Source organism: Ceratotherium simum, chromosome 1, assembly GCF_057802395.1.
Source record: "Ceratotherium simum simum isolate JZ-2026a chromosome 1, ASM5780239v1, whole genome shotgun sequence".
NCBI lineage: Eukaryota > Metazoa > Chordata > Mammalia > Perissodactyla > Rhinocerotidae > Ceratotherium > Ceratotherium simum.
This window is the reverse complement of record NC_141900.1, coordinates 61,776,529-61,792,500: the sequence shown is the minus strand read 5'-3', so window position 1 is coordinate 61,792,500 and position 15,972 is coordinate 61,776,529. Positions and strand designations below refer to the sequence as shown.

Sequence of the window (15,972 nt, the reverse complement as noted above, 5' to 3'; positions counted from 1 at the left end):
AGAACTGGGGAGCTCAAGAGAAACTGGGGCCCAGAGGGGTCATAAAATTGAGAAGAAACAGAGGCCAGGGGATTACAATGAAGGTTTAGTGACTGCCTACTCTTCTGTGCCTGGGTGCCTTACAGTAACCCTCAAAAAACCTTGTGAGTTTCAAGTGAGCCTGCCCTCATTTTACAAATAAGGAAAGTGAGACTATGAAATATCCCTTCAAGGTCACAGGGCTAGGTCAAACCCAGATTTGCTGAATTCCAAAGGCAATGCGCTTTTCACTTTGCAACATTGTAGCCATCAAGGGCAGTGCTATGGTTAGGGTAAGTATCCTAGAGACTGCTAAAATGCTTCACAAATATATTTGCGAGAATAACCTTTGTTCTAACTCTGCAAGCAGCACTGAAGTCTAACTGTTTCACTTCCGCTGTAGCTTGAGCTGACATGGCAGGGGTTTCCATGGGCTATCAGAACCAGGGAGCACAAGAAAGAACATATGCAGGCTGGTGGCAAATAAGGGGAGTAGTGGGGATGTACTGGAAGACAGCCAGGAGGATCCTCTGCGGTCAGAAGTTTATACCACGTGACCTCAGAGCTGGTTAAACATTTCTCAAAGCAAGAAGTACTTCTTAGCACCTGCTGTACAGGGAATACCATGTGTCTTGGGTATTCAGCTTACATATTACCACTTCTGAGGGCTTTTCTGACCCCCAATCTAAATAAGGCTACCCAGTGATTTCTCTTAGGGTACAACATTCCTTTTTCCTCTGTAACTTTTATCACAGTGTATAAATTTATGTTTATCTTTCCTTGTGGAAATTTTTCATTTGTGGTTATGGGTTTAAGGTTCATCACACCCACAGGACTCTCTGTCAGGAAAAAGATCTTGTTCATTCTGTTCACCAATATATCTCCAGAGAGTAGAACAGGACCTGGCCCCAGATAAGCTCAATAACCATTTACCGGACACATGAATGAGTGAGTGAGTGAATGAGTAAATGAACGAACTAGACCTAGGATGTATAATACACTGGCTTTGCCCTCAAGGGCATACACGTGTGCCAGGCAGACAAGACATACATGCAAGGAGTTAAGCCAATACATAATGCAGCATGTAACTGAGCATCCACGTGAGTCCCACGGAGAGGAAGACCCCCAGAGTTCACAAATGGCCATATCTATCAGGCCGAGCAGGCTACAAGGACATATGACACCTTAGATGGTCCTTGAAGTGTACATAGGATTTACAAATCCTTGCTATAGCCACTTTATGTTCAGAAAAGGACAAACCAGGTTTCCTGACTAGACAGTCACAGACTCTCCTGTGTCACAGCCTAGAAACAAAGGCAATTGTGGTGTTAGCTCAAATGTGCTGAGTCTGCATTTTCACTGGCTGACTCCACTGCACTGGTGATGCATCTTACGCAGGCTTTGAAAGGCACAAGCTTCAAAGTCATGTTCTTATTGCCTGGAAACATGTTGTTTGAACCCTTAGAGGGGCTCGTGGATGATGGTCAATAATACAGGTATGTGCAAAGGGCCGCAACCCTAATGTTATAATTTTTTTAGAAATGCATGTATGAATGCACACGTACAGCAGGGTATTTCCCATACAACGTGCTTTAAAAAGTCTCTCTATATAAAACATTAATATCAATAAGTCATTTTAAACTGCAAAAGTTTTAAGACTTTTAAAGTCTCCTCCCATTTTATTTATAAATAATTAATGACAGGAATAAGGGACCAATAGAAATATCATGACCCTAACACCAAGAGGGTATGAAAATTTCTGTAAAAAGCTGGCATTACAATCTCAGGAATGTATTATGGTCAGGGATTTGGGGGAGAAAGTGCTTTGTAATTTTCTTCCCAGTTATAAGATAAACAACACAGAGAATTATAACGATAATTATGGCCCAACTCAGGTGATAGCCTCAGGGAAGGCGAGGGTTAGAACCGTGCATTCTTCTGTTTAAAGAAGCAACTTGATTTCCCTAATAATTAGTGATGTTGAACATCTTTTCATGTGCCTGTTGGCCATCTGTATATCTTTTATGGAAAAATTTCTATTCATATCCTCTGCCCGTTTTTTGATTGGGTTGTTTGTTTTTTGGTTGTTGAGTTGTATGAGATCTTTATATATTTTGGAAATTAACCCCTTATCAGATATATGATTTGCAAATATTTTCTCCCAGTTGGTGGGTTGTCTTTTCATTTTTTTTTGTGTGTGAGGGAGATCAGCCCTGAGCTAACATCCGTGCTAATCCTCTTCTTTTTTTGCTGAGGAAGACCGGCTCTGAGCTAACATCTATTACCAATCCTCCTCCTTTTTTTTTCCCCAAAGCCCCCCAGTAGATAGTTGTACGTCATAGTTGCACATCCTTCTAGTTGCCGTATGTGGGACACGGCCTCAGCACGGCCGGAGAAGCAGTGCGTCGGTGCGCGCCCGGGATCCGAACTTGGGCCACCAGTATTGGAGCTCGCGCACTTAACCGCTAAGGCACCGGGCCAGCCCTGCCTTTTCATTTTGTTGATGGTTTCCTTTGCTGTACAGCAGCTTTTAGTATGATGTAATCCATTTGTTTATTTTTTCTTTTGTTTCCCTTGCCTGAGTAGACATGGTATTCAAAAGGATGCTGCTAAGACTGATGTCGAAGAGTGTACTGCCTATGTTTTCTTCTAGGAGTTTTATGGTTTCAAGTCTTACATACAAGTGTTTAATACGTTTTGAGTTAATTTTTGTGTATGGTATAATATAATGGTCTACTTTCATTCTTTTGCACGTAGCTGTCCAGTTTTCCCAACACCATTTATTCAAGAGACTTTCCTTTCTCCATTGTATGTTCTTGTCTCCTTTGTCAAAGATTAGGTGTCCATAGATAATATGGTTTTATTTCTGTGTTCTCAATTCTGTTCCATTGATCTGTGTGTCTGTTTTTTTGCCAGTACCATGCTGTTTTGATTATTATAGCTTTGTAGTATATTTTGAAGTCAGGGAGTGTGATACCTCCAACTTTGTTCTTTTTTCTCAGGATTGCTTTGGCTATTCAGGGTCTTGCGTTGTTCCATATAAATTTTAGGATTCTTTGTTCTATTTCTGTGAAGAATGTCACTGGGCTTCTCATTGGGATTGCATTGAATCTGTAGATTGCTTTAGGTGATATGGACATTTTAACTATGTTTACTCTTCCAGTCCATGAATATGTTAAGCGAAATAAGTCAGGCAGAGAAAGACAAATACTGTATGATTTCACTCATATGTGGAAGATAAACAGACACATAGATAAAGAGAACAGATTAGTGGTTACCATAGGGGAAGAGGATAGCGGGAGGACCAAAGGGATAAAGGGGCACATACGTACGGTGACAGATAAAAACTAAATTATTGGTGGTGAACACGAGGCAGTCTATACAGAAACTGATATATAATAATGTACATTTGAAATTTACACAATGTTATAAGCCAATCTGACCTCAATAAAATAATTAAAAGAAGCAATTGGAATGAACAGCAAATCCTATCCCTAACTACTCCCCCTCCCGGGGTGGGGGGTCATCTCATCTAATTTAGACTCAAATTTTTATTTATTACCAAAATACCATACAAAATACTATACAAAATATTACCTACTCCCTGATCTTGCCCATCCCAGGCTTTTCAGGTGAGGACTAGGGAGAATGCTGTATGTCCTTGGAATAATGATTTTAATTTTAGTAACTACTTAGCACAGGCTTCAATATGTTCTTGACAGTTCTGCATGACAGATATGTGATAAACATCTTCCAAATCAGCAGGAGAATATGGCAAGTCACATCATGTTTACATAATACAGTTCAACTCGCAGGTCTAAATTTAACATTCCTTCTTTGACTTCTAGCTTTCCTTCCTGCTCCACTGTGGGCCCTGATGATTCTCCACTAGAGGGCTCTCCCTCCCCTGATATTAATATGGTATCCTTCAATCCTCTCCTGTGAGGTAGAAGAATGAAGAACTTCCTGGCTAAGGCGACCATATATATTTAGGCTTAATGGGTTTTGTACAAAAGGACATCTAAGGACATATTCCTTTGCACATTGAAGACTACATTACATAGTGACAGTCGTTTCTACTCCGTCTGCAATATTTATTAACAATTCAATCCTAACTTGCTTTCTTAAAAATCTACAACCCTAAGAAGTCTTGTTACTGTGGTTACAGGATGCAGAAACAGGAAAGAGAAGATTTCCAGATATTCACTGGATCTTTTATTCTATGCAAATCCCGATTATTTGTAACCTTACTAAAAATAGTCAATGGAGAGAAAGTCATTCCTGGACATTTCTCTCATGGCAAATATATCCACCAAACATGCCCCCCCAACCCCCCCCCCCACAAAAAAACCAAGAAACCAAAACATTATTTCCAAGTTTTGCTCTTGTTCTTTCTTGTTAACATTGTTATGGAGCGTGACAATTTACTGGGTTCCACACAAAGTTTTTGTTGACTCAGTTCTCCTACAGCAAGCTTCAAATGAAATAGACCTGATCCTAAAAAGATGCAAAGAAGCAGAACAGTAACAGAAATTAGCCCATTCGCAGTTGCAAAGGCTGAAAAACTGAAATGAGTCAATGAGATTAGAAATACAAAAACTGAACGACAGTACTAAGGGAGCCAAGGGTGGTGAGGCATCTGTCCTCCTCTCTTGATAAATTATGAAAGCTTTTTTGCATATCCATTTGTTGTTCCAACAAATGAGTCTATCAGGTTTCAGTGTAGTTTGGGGGAGGGGAATGGCAGTGCAGCCCAGATCAAAACTTTGAAATGCATGTCCTTGTGCTATTTGTCACCCTGCCACCATATACCATTACTGCAGCTGTCTGATTGATACTGGTTTCTGTGAGAAACACTAATAAAAATCTAGCCAGCTAATCCAAATCTAGCAGGTTGTCTCAAGGATGATCTAAGCCCTATCATTTTCGTACAATTTCAGCCTTACAGCTTCCTAAAGGTACCTTCTCCAATGCGGCTGCTAAACCTAACATCAGTACTCAGGTTTCTAGGCACACAGCCTGCTCATTATCCCAGCCCTCAGCCTACTCCTGCCTTCTCCAAACTTGGGGGCAGACAGGTTATCAGCAGTCAGGGCACCTGCATTTCATTACCAGATCTGAATCCCAAGGACAGCCAGAATGGCACTGCCTCCCTCCTGCCGCCACTGTCTTTATGTAGGAGAACACAGAGAGCCAGCGATCCAAGAGAGAGACATGGAATATTTTCAGAAAAAACTAACTCTCCCCTGTCAGGCCTCACACAATGTTCCCTGTACCCCACATGTGCATAAGTCAGGCTGTTCCAGAAGGAGGCATATGGAGATATAATAGTTTTATGTCTCATTTTCAGAAGTCCAAATATGCAATTAAAATCCACAAGCAAAACGAATGGACCCTCTAAGCTCCTTTTCTAAAGCCTGGTTTCTTAAACAACTGTATACAGACCCGTGACTGTGACTCAGAGTGCAGAGCTGCCCCACACAGTGCCACTCCTCTTATCAGGAGGTAAAACAGAATTAGGACCCTTTCTTTGGAGCTCTAGGCTATAGGAGAGTCTGGTCCTATTCTCTACACCCACAAAGAAGTCCATCCATCGGAGTCATCTCATCTACTGGCCTGACTTTGCTTACCATATGCTGGCAGCTACCTCCCTGCCCAAGGACCTGGAGGCCATCTCAGATCCCTCCCTCTTCCTCATTCCCAACAGCCACTCAATCACAAACTCCTGTTGATGTTTCCCAAGTGATATCTTTGGAATCTGGCTCCTTTTCTCCATCCCTGTGATGCTAAATTAATGCAGGCCCCCATCACCTCTGGATTCCATCACCTGGTCTTCATACCTCTGTCTTGCCCTCCTCCACAGAGCCACCCGAGTGATCTGTATAAGAGACATGTCACTTACCATGTCCCTCCCCTCCATAAAACTCTTTGCTGGCTCCCCACTGCCTTCAGGATCAAGTTCAAATCCCTTCATGTTGGGCAAGGCCCTTAGTGACCAGCCCAGGCCTTCCACTCTGAGCATTCCATTCTAAGCTCACCTGTGGACCTTAGCTTGAGCTGATCTCTCTGCTCTTTTTACACTTGCCTCCTGGCTATTTTCAAGGAGGCTTCCTGATCCTGGAAGGCCAGAAGAAGAGTACTTTTTTGTTCCTAGAGCAACGTGCTTACCCTTAGCAGAGCACCTGCCACCCAGATCATGTCACTCTGCTCAAAACCTGCAATGGTTTTCCATCTCATTTGGGATAAAAATTTCAAAGTCCTCATTGATATCGTCTGCTAGGCTTGGCTGCATTTCTGTGTCCTATCCTGAGTTTACCTATAAATGGCAGCATTTTTCTACCCACACAAGTGTTATAAAGCAATCCCTCCATAACTAGAAGTTCTACTTCTGGTACTCATTTTTAGCAACCATGAGAATTTTGATTCCAACATGAATTTCAAGTCCCTTCAGTAGGAAATAATCAGAAAAAGAGGAGAATACAGGTTGGGAATGCAAAGAATAGAAATATGGAAAGAGGTATCTGAGATGTGTATAAACAGGCCCACAGGACAGGTTTCAGAGGCAGGGATTAGAAATTCAACTACTCCAGAGCCATAAATTGAAAATGGCAATCAACATATGGATGGTGGATAGGACATTGGACAAAAACACACCTTTAAATGCATGTGATGGTCATTTTATCTGCACCAGAGCAAAATGAATTTGTAAGTAGTTTACAGAAACTGCTGGAGGGAGGAGGCCTAAAAAGATGGTGAAAAGAAATCAGTAGAGCAAACTCCTTGGTTACTAATGTAACCCAATAACATTTAAGATTTGAGGGCTGACTCTGTGCCAGGCATTGGGTTAGGAGTGGGGGATACAGTATGGGTAAGACTGCCTGCATCCTGTTCTCAGGGAGTATGTCTATGTATGTATGTTGTGTGTGTGTGTGTGTGTGTGTGTGTGTGTGTGTGTATATCTTCCTCACTATTTATTTTCTGGACCTGAACCTCTAAGCTGGTCTCCACAACTACGATCCTAATCCATCTTCGAGACTGCCCTCAGATGATTGTATTTAAAGCACTCACTGTCTGACTCTCCTTCTCAAAATGCTTTGGTGACCCTCCACTCTCTACCAAATCAATGAATCCAGCTGTACTGCCCCAAGGAATCCTTCAACCTTATTTTCTATTTCTCGATAAGTTAAAACTGCTCTGGATCTCTCCCGTGTTGCTTCTCTCCTTCCAAGCCTGCACTCATGCTTCTGCCTCTTCTGTGAATGCTCCCCCCGCCCCAGCCCTGCCATACCTGCCAGAACTTTTACTTCTCTTTTAAGCTCTACATCAAAAAATTCACTTTACAAAATCCTTTGATTTTTTTTTAACTTCTTCAACTAATCTTTTCCTTGTATGATCCACATCCCCCTCTAAAAGCACTGTCATTCTCTATAGCACTACTCATAGCTTGCCAAATATTATAGTTTTTATATACAGTTCTTTCCCCTTATTTTTGAGTGGCAACTCTTAGCATGCAAAAATGAAGCCATTCCCCTTTTAGTACCAGTATATCCAGCTGTTTTTTTTTTAACCATGTGAGCAATCCAGCAGTATTTTGTTGAAATGAACTCCACATAAACCTCAGCCCCTGGATCTCTGACATCTGTCCGCTCCGAGAAAACACGCAGGTGTGGGAAGAGAAGCTGCCGCCTTACGGTTATTCTGCAAACTGCCTTCACACTCTTTATCCTTTGGTTACTCTGTCCCTAGAAATGAGAATTAACTCAGCACCATTCTCTCTTTTTCGATGATACCATTATTTCCAGGCTTTTAAGACTAAAATTTAAATTATCAGAAAACCTGATTTTAAAACCTACACTGAACCTGGAAAGAACAGCCTTGTAAACTCAAAAAAAAGACCAGCATTGGGAGTCAAGGGCCCGGTACTGGGAATTGCTAATAAATAATACACAGTTTAAACAGTGTCTCAAAAACTGGTTGAGGTTTCATATCTTCTATTTCTTTTAGACAAAAAGTACTACTGAAAAGAAACATGTCCCCTTCCCAGCAGATTAACTGGCAAAACTAATGAAATAACACTACTTTTGTCAATTCCAGCTCACACGCCAGCATTACTCTTTCTATTAAAGAAACCTATGACTCCTTCCTCTTTCATTTGAAATAACTAGCTTTCACTAAGACCTGGTTCCTTCTCTTTACTCTACTATGCACACAGAGGTGATTTTGGAGTCTGGGTAAGGAGGCTGCAACATGCAAAGGGTGACAATGACAACAGCAGCAATAACAAAAAGAAATGGGAAGGTATTTGTATGTGCCAGGCTCTGTTCCAAGTACTTTTAAGTGTATTAATTCATTTAAAGGGCAATTGAACAAACCCATGATGTAGGTAGTAGTTATGAGGATTATGTCTAGTTTACTGATGAGGAACAGAGAGGAAGCAGGCTATCTACTGCTAGTAAGCAGAGAGCTGAGAGGTGCCCAGGCAAGTCAGGGTCTCTAAACCACCATGCTGTATAGCTTCTCAGTAACAACATTACCCCAGAAAACAGTGAAGGTGAAACACTCAGGAAATATACAGCAAGCCTGCAGCTCGGTGGGGAGTGGTCCAGTTGCCCTCTGGCCCCGGACCAAGATAGATGCTGCTTCACAAGGAGTGGGACAGCCAGAGCAGGAAGGAGGGGGCAGGGAAGGGTATCAGAAGGAAAAGGAAGGGTGGGGAGAGAGAGAGAGAGCGGGGGTTGCTTCTACGAAGGCTGGGCGCGAGGAGCTAAGTGCTAGGCCTTTGCCAGGGCCAGAAACGACCGCCAAGGCTGAGTGATGGCCTCTGAGAACTGTCTGATTAGTGCATTAAACGTGAGCCAGCAGCCGCCTTGGCAGGGGGAGAACTGAGCGCACTTAAAATGGAAACTGCGCAGAGTAACCCTACGCTCTGAGGCTGATACCCTCAATTGTAAATAGCCTCTACCTGAAACTCCCTCGTCAGGTAACACAGAACCTCCTTGGCCCAATCCTGCTGGTCCACCTCTTTCTTTCTGAGTCCCGGCCCCCCACTCTCCTTTCACATCTCCTTGTTGGCTGCACAGCAAAATGGGGAGTTTTCAACACATGGCCTCCCTTTGACGACTCTGAAATAGATAAGGATTATGAACGTTGCTCAAATAGGAAAGGAGACAAAGGTAACAAAAACAATGGAGGGGGGAAATTCCAAAATTTCTAGAAAGTTCAAGATGTTTCCAAAGTATTGTATCTATTAAAGATGATAATATAAAAGGATCTAGACTTTCTTTTCTCACAGTCACTGTTCTAGGTCCTTTGTATGGAGAGTCCAACAGAAGCTTCAGGGTCCTGACTTGGATTGGATCCTAGAGAAACAACGACTCACAGCTGAGCTCAAAGATAGCACTGAAGGGTCTCCCTGCTGGATCTAATGGTATTCTCATCCATTTCAGAACCTGATTCCAAACCTCTCTGGGTTGGGACCCTAAGTCACCAGACCTGGGCTCAGCCTATGTGCTCTGTAACTCCATCATCATCCTTGGACCTCACTCTAGTTCTGCACCCCATCGATGAAGAGTGGCAGGCCCTTCCTTCCCTGTCTGGCACCCAAAGAGTCCTTCTTTGGCCTGTAGATGATCTTCCATACCCTGCCTGATGTTCTGTGGTCCGTGCTCCTGACATCCTTTGTTCTGGGCCACTTCTTTTGGTGCTGTTGGGCTGCCAAAAGCATCTTCACTGGCCAGTTGTTAAGAAGGCAGTATACTATAGTGGAAAGAGCTGGGCTCCAGGGTCAGTTCTACAATTTACTATTCTGTTCTTGCTGAGTTACCATTTAAGGAAGCATCTGGGTCCAGCTTGCCAGTGGCTAAGTGGTCTTGGGAGAGTGAGTCATCCATGGAGGGGCCCATCCGCCCTCCATCAGTGGGAGACAGCTCGTCTTTGCAGTTAAAAATGAGGGTTCCAGAGTCCCCTCACCTTGAATGGGATCCTGGATCCGCCATTTACTAGTGGCATAACTTAGGCAAGTTACCTTACCCCTATAGGCCTCAACTTTTAGAGACTTCTTTCAGAGACAAAATAGGAAACACTTAACTATGGTTACATAACAGAAGACAAATGTTATTATCCTTAACTATGAAGAAGTTGAACAATCAAACAATATATAAAAAGAATAATAAGCTACAACTAAGTGTGGTTTATTCTGAGAATGCAAGGCTCAATATAGGAAAATTAATCAATAAAGTCCAACACATTAACAGTCTGAAGAAGAAAAATCACATGATCACATCAAGTGAAGCAGAAAAAAAATCTGAAATTTATCCATTCATAAAAACTCTCATCAAAGTAGGAATGAAAGGGAACTTTATCAACTTGATAAAGGGCATCAACAAAAAAACTATAGCTAACATTGTACTTAATGACAAAATATTTTCCCCCTAAGATCAGGAACAAAGCAGAGATGTTCCCTCTCATTCTTATTCAACATCATAAATGAAAGTCCTACCAAGTGCAATAAGGTAAGATAAAGACATAAATGCAGATTGTAAAGAAGAAATAAGATTGTCCCTATTCGCAGATGACATGATTTTCTACGTAGAAAATCTCAATATACAAAAACTCCTAGAGCTAATAAGTGAGTTTAGCAAGGTCATAGGATACAAAGTCAAGACACAAAAATCAATCACATTTCTATACACTAGCAATAAATAACTGGAAACCAGAATTTTTCAAAAACCCATAATACCTTAAAATAGCTCCAAGTACAAATGAAATACTTATGCATAAATCAAACAAAATAGTCACAGGATATGGATTCTAAAAACCACAAAATACTGATGATATAAAGAAGATCTCAGTAAGCGAAGAGAGACACTGTGCTCATGAATCAGAGGCCTCCACATAGTAAAGATGTCAATTCTCCTCAAGTTGACCCATCAATTTAATGCCATGCCAATCAAAATCCCAATAAGATTTTTAAATAGACATAGACATGCTGATTTTAAAATTTATATGGAAAAGCAAAAGAACTAGAATAGCCAAAACAGTTTTGCAAAAGAAACGTTGGAGGACTGATACCATCTGATTTTAAGACTTAGCATAAGCTTCCACGTTCAAAGATGGCATGGAACAGGCAAAGGGACAGTACACAGATCAATGAAATGGAATAGAGAATTCAGAAATAGATCCACACAAATATGGTCAATTGATTTTTGACAAAGGTGCAAAGGCAATTTAATGGAGAAAGGATAGTCTTTTAACAAATGGTGTTGGAACGATTGGATATCTTATGCAAAAAAATTAAAATAAACCTAAGCCTTATATATAAATTAGTTCAAAATTAGATCTAAATGTAAAATGTAAAACTATAACATTTTTAGAAGAAAACATAGGAGAAATCTTTGAGACCTGGAGTTAGACAATGAGTTTTTAGGCAAGACACCGTAAGTACAACTCATAAAATGAAAAATTACTAAATTGGACTTTATCAAAAATTTAAAACTTTTGTTTTAGGAAAAACACTGTTAAGAGGATGAAAAGACAAGCTACAGACTGGGAGAAAATATTTTCAAATTGTAACAAAGGACTTATATCCAGAATATATAAAGAACTTTCAAAATTCAACAGTAAGAAAACAAAAACTCTAGTTAAAAAAAAGGGAAAAGACTTCAACAGATTTTTTCATGAAAGGGGATATATAGAAGGCAAATAAAAACATGAAAAGATGTTCAATATTATTAGCCATTAGGGAAATGCAAATTAACACTATGATGAGATATTACCTCACACCTATTAGAATGGCTAAACCGAACAAAACAAAACAAAAACCTGACAGTACTATGTGCTAGTGAGAACAAGAAGCAAATGGAACTCTCATACATTGTTGATGGGATTGTGCAATGGTACAGCCACTCTAGCAAAGAGTTTGGCAGTTTCATATAAAGTTGAACATAACACTTAACATATGACCTAGTAATCTTACTCCTGGGTATTTACCCTAGAGAAATAAAGACTTATGATCACACAAAAACTTGTACACCAATGTTTATATCAGCTTTATTCATAGTCACCAAGAACTGGAAACAACCCAAATGTCCTTCAGTGGGTGAATGGGTTAGCAAACTATAAAATACTATCCAGCAATGGAATAATAAGAAAAGAAAAAGAAAGAACCCTTGCCGGACACATCATGGATGAATCTCAAATGCCATACGCTAAGTGAAGAAGCGAGGCTCATAAAATTGCATACTACTGTAGGATTACATTTATAAGACATTCTGGAAAAGGCAAAACTATAGTGACAGAGAATAGATCAGTGGCTGCCAGGAGTTAGGGATGGGGAAGGTGTGACTACAAACGGAGTTTTTTGGGTGATGGAACCATATTGTATCCTGATTGTGGTGGTGGTTACACAAATCTCTATATGTGTTGTAATTTATAGAGCTGTTACCCTCCCCTGGAAAAGTCAATTTTATACTATATGTTAATTTAAAAAATACCAAAAAAAAAAAATATAGCTAAGAAAATTTGGGAAGTGGAAGATAGAAAAGAAATGGAGCAAAGGTTATGGGCGCCAATGACCTCATTTCACAAAATACAGGGTCCAAGGACAATGTCAAATGCTGACCAAAAACAACAGGAGTTTAAGTGTACTCTTCAAAGTTATAAAGTGTGGTGGTTAACTTTACATGTCTACTTGACTGGGCTAAGGGATGCCCAAGTAGCTGGTAAAACATTATTTCTGGATATGTTTGTGAGGGTGTTTCCGGGAGAGATTAGCATTTGAATCGGTAGACTGAGTAAAGAAGATTGCCCTTACTAATGGAGGTGGACATTGTCCAATCTGTTGAGGGCCTGAATAAAACAAAAAGGAAGAGGAAGGGGGCATTTGCTCTCTGCTTGACCTGAAATATCCATCTTCTCCTGCCCTTGGACATCAGCGCTCCTGGTTCTCAGGCCTTTGGACTCAGATAAATTATACCACCAGCTTCCTTGGTTTTCCAGCTTGCAGATGGCAAATTGTGACTTGCAGCCTCCATAATTATGTGAGCCAATTTCTATAATAAATCTCCTCAAAAATATACGCTATGAGTTCTGTTTCTCCGGAGAACCCTGACCAATACACAAAGGTAACCAAAAGGAAGTCAAAATAATACCATAAGCATCAAAAATAAAGAGTGGGAAGGAGGAGGTGAGAGGTGTTACAAGGGAGCTCAATTCTCATCTCTCACAGCAGTAAGTCAATCGATGATTTCTCTAGGTAATAAAGAAAGAAAGAATTGTTGGCATATTATTTAGAGACTGCAACTCAAACACGTCCCAATAAACTTACCATCTCTCCTACTCCCCCCACCAAAAAAGTGAACACCATCAAAATGCTCAAACTACACTGGGACTCACGCTGTTGCTCCTCTTTCAGACAGACTTCCGGCACCAGTTCATTTTTCAACCATGGGCGTGCGTTTATCTGGTATGCCCACTGGGCTGCTCACTAAGTTCTGATCACTGTTCATTTGCAGAACAGAGATGATAACATACCCTGAGGGCAAGAAGTGACCAGGTCCTTTCCAGCTCAAGTAACCGTCCTCGTCTAACGCCTCACGGTCTCTCTGACCCTTTATCACTTCGTGGCCCTAGAGAGAGTCTTTTACAATATGAAAAAATTTGAACACTCAGAAGCAACCAGGTCTGACATTTTCCCTAAGAAGAAAGGCTGACACTTCCCCCGGCCTCATCCTGAACTCGAGTTTAGCTGCTGAAATGGCTAGTTTGCCTGTGTGTGAGGCCGTCATGGAACAAGGTTAGTGGGCCAGGAGGTACTGCTGGCAAAGAAGCTAATATTAACATGTTTTGGGAAGAATAAACCACTCTGAATTACAACCTCCAGGGCACCTGTGGATACCATGGAGTGCCAGAATGACATCCCCTTCCACTTCAGCAGCCACGCCGGGCTCTGCCCACCACTGCCTGGCTGCATCGCTGCAAAATACCTTCAGGCATTCTCTCTCCACTCCCCCCGCACTGTCCCCCCCGCAACCAGACATAACTTCCCCAAACACCATTTTCACCAGTCCCTCCTCTGGTTAAGAATGTACAATGGCTCTGCTGGCATAAATACACCTTCTCCAGGAAGCACTTTCTGAAAACTCTAGTGGGTCTTTCTCTCATCTACCTAATCTCTGCCAAATGATAACAACAACAACAATACAGTCTTACGATTGCAAACAGTTACAGCTTACAAGTCTTTCCATATACATTACGACATGTGGGTCTCACAGCAACCGCGGGGTGTAAATTTAGTTCCCAGTAACTGCTGTACACCAGGAATTCAATTCGTATTTGTTTGAGTTTCTTGATCTATAAAGCACACCATTTTGGTCTAAAGTTCTCTACAAAGACAGCCTCAGGTTGCTGCTCTTTAAGGGGGCAATATCTAAAATGCATAAACAATAAACAAGCAATATCTAAAATAAATAAGGGACAAACAGAAAGCTGTATAAAATATTATGCTAACAGATCAAAACAAAGAAAAAAAAGGAAATAAGGCGGGAAGGCAGAATTAAGCCTATTCGGTCTCCACCCTCCACCTTCTTCCTTATGTGTTTTTTAAACCTCTTTTGTAAAGTTATATTTCCTTTATTAGGAAAATATTTGTTACATCTATATGCATATGAACAAAAGGTCAATTATAAGTAAATATAGAAAATTACTCCCATGCCATAATTTGCAAGAAAAGTACAAACTCTTCTCCTAGTCCTTCTAGCATTGCCAAACCGAGGCTATTGCTCTCCCTCATTCAACAACAAATATTGGTTGAGCATCTCTATGGGCAGGGACAGAGCAGGGAGGAAGCCAGACCCTTCCACATATTTCTTGCTGGGTAAGACTCAGGAATGTACCAGCAGAGCAGAAACACCTGGGATCTACTCACTCTACCTTTGGGCCTTGCTGGTATGTATGCAACATAGACAGGTCACTTATGAGCAGAGTTTGCAGGCTTATGTTTCCAATTGGCTGATGAGCATCTGCAAGTAAGTGTCCCACTAACACCTTAAAACTCAACACATTCAAAACAAATTCATTCTCTCTCCCACATCACCCCCTAAACATACACACACACATACACACACACCTGCATGTCTGTGACTCCTTTTGCGATATGGATCTCAGGAATACCTTTCGAGCCAACCAGGCTCAAAACCAAGAACTCCCTATATCACACACTTGACATTCTATAATTTGTCAAATCTACCTACTATCAACTTTACTTCCAAAATGTCTCTCTCATTCCTACCGCCCTTTCTAGTTTCGCCACCACTTTCTGTGTTCACTCTTCACTTCCCACCCACACCACCTAAACCACAGCTCCATTCTTAGCAATGGGAGTAGGTCAACCTTCAGGTGTGTAGGTGGAGGTGGGAAGTCTGCGAGTCACGAATTTAAATGGTCTCCTAACAGGACTCTTGCTCTCCAAATCTTCACTCTCCAGATAAACTTTCATGTTGTTTCTCTAGTTTTCTTCTTTATATCTAGATGATACATTCACAGAATTGGGACAAAACTCACTTGGCATACTGTTTAAGACCTTCCAGAATCTGACCACAGCCCATGTTTCCATCTCCCACCCCTCACATTTTATATACCACCCACGCTTGCCTAGTTCTCCATTCCCTGTATTGGTCACACACTTAGTATCTCAAAGCCAATACTCATGCATTCCCTCTGTGTGATATGCCCTTCTCCTCCAACTATGCTAATTAAAATCATACTCATCTTCCAAGGCCTAGATATGAGGCCTCTCTCAGAGGAACCTAAATTAATTCAGGAGTCAGAATTAATTCTTTGCATTCTTTGCATTTCAACTCCTATCCACCTTTATATAATAGTCTCACATTTTAGAAGTTTAACCCAGATAAGCAGATACTAGCTGGGGTTTCCTGCACCCTTGAGATCTAGAGGAGA

General features: G+C 41.1%; 1 protein-coding gene across 1 annotated transcript in view; it reads right to left on the bottom strand.

Moving 5' to 3' along the window:
- Positions 1-15,972, bottom strand: part of WIPF3 (WAS/WASL interacting protein family member 3) — a 91,195-nt gene that overhangs the window by 28,146 nt on the left and 47,077 nt on the right. The gene's annotated exons all lie outside the window — the stretch shown is intronic.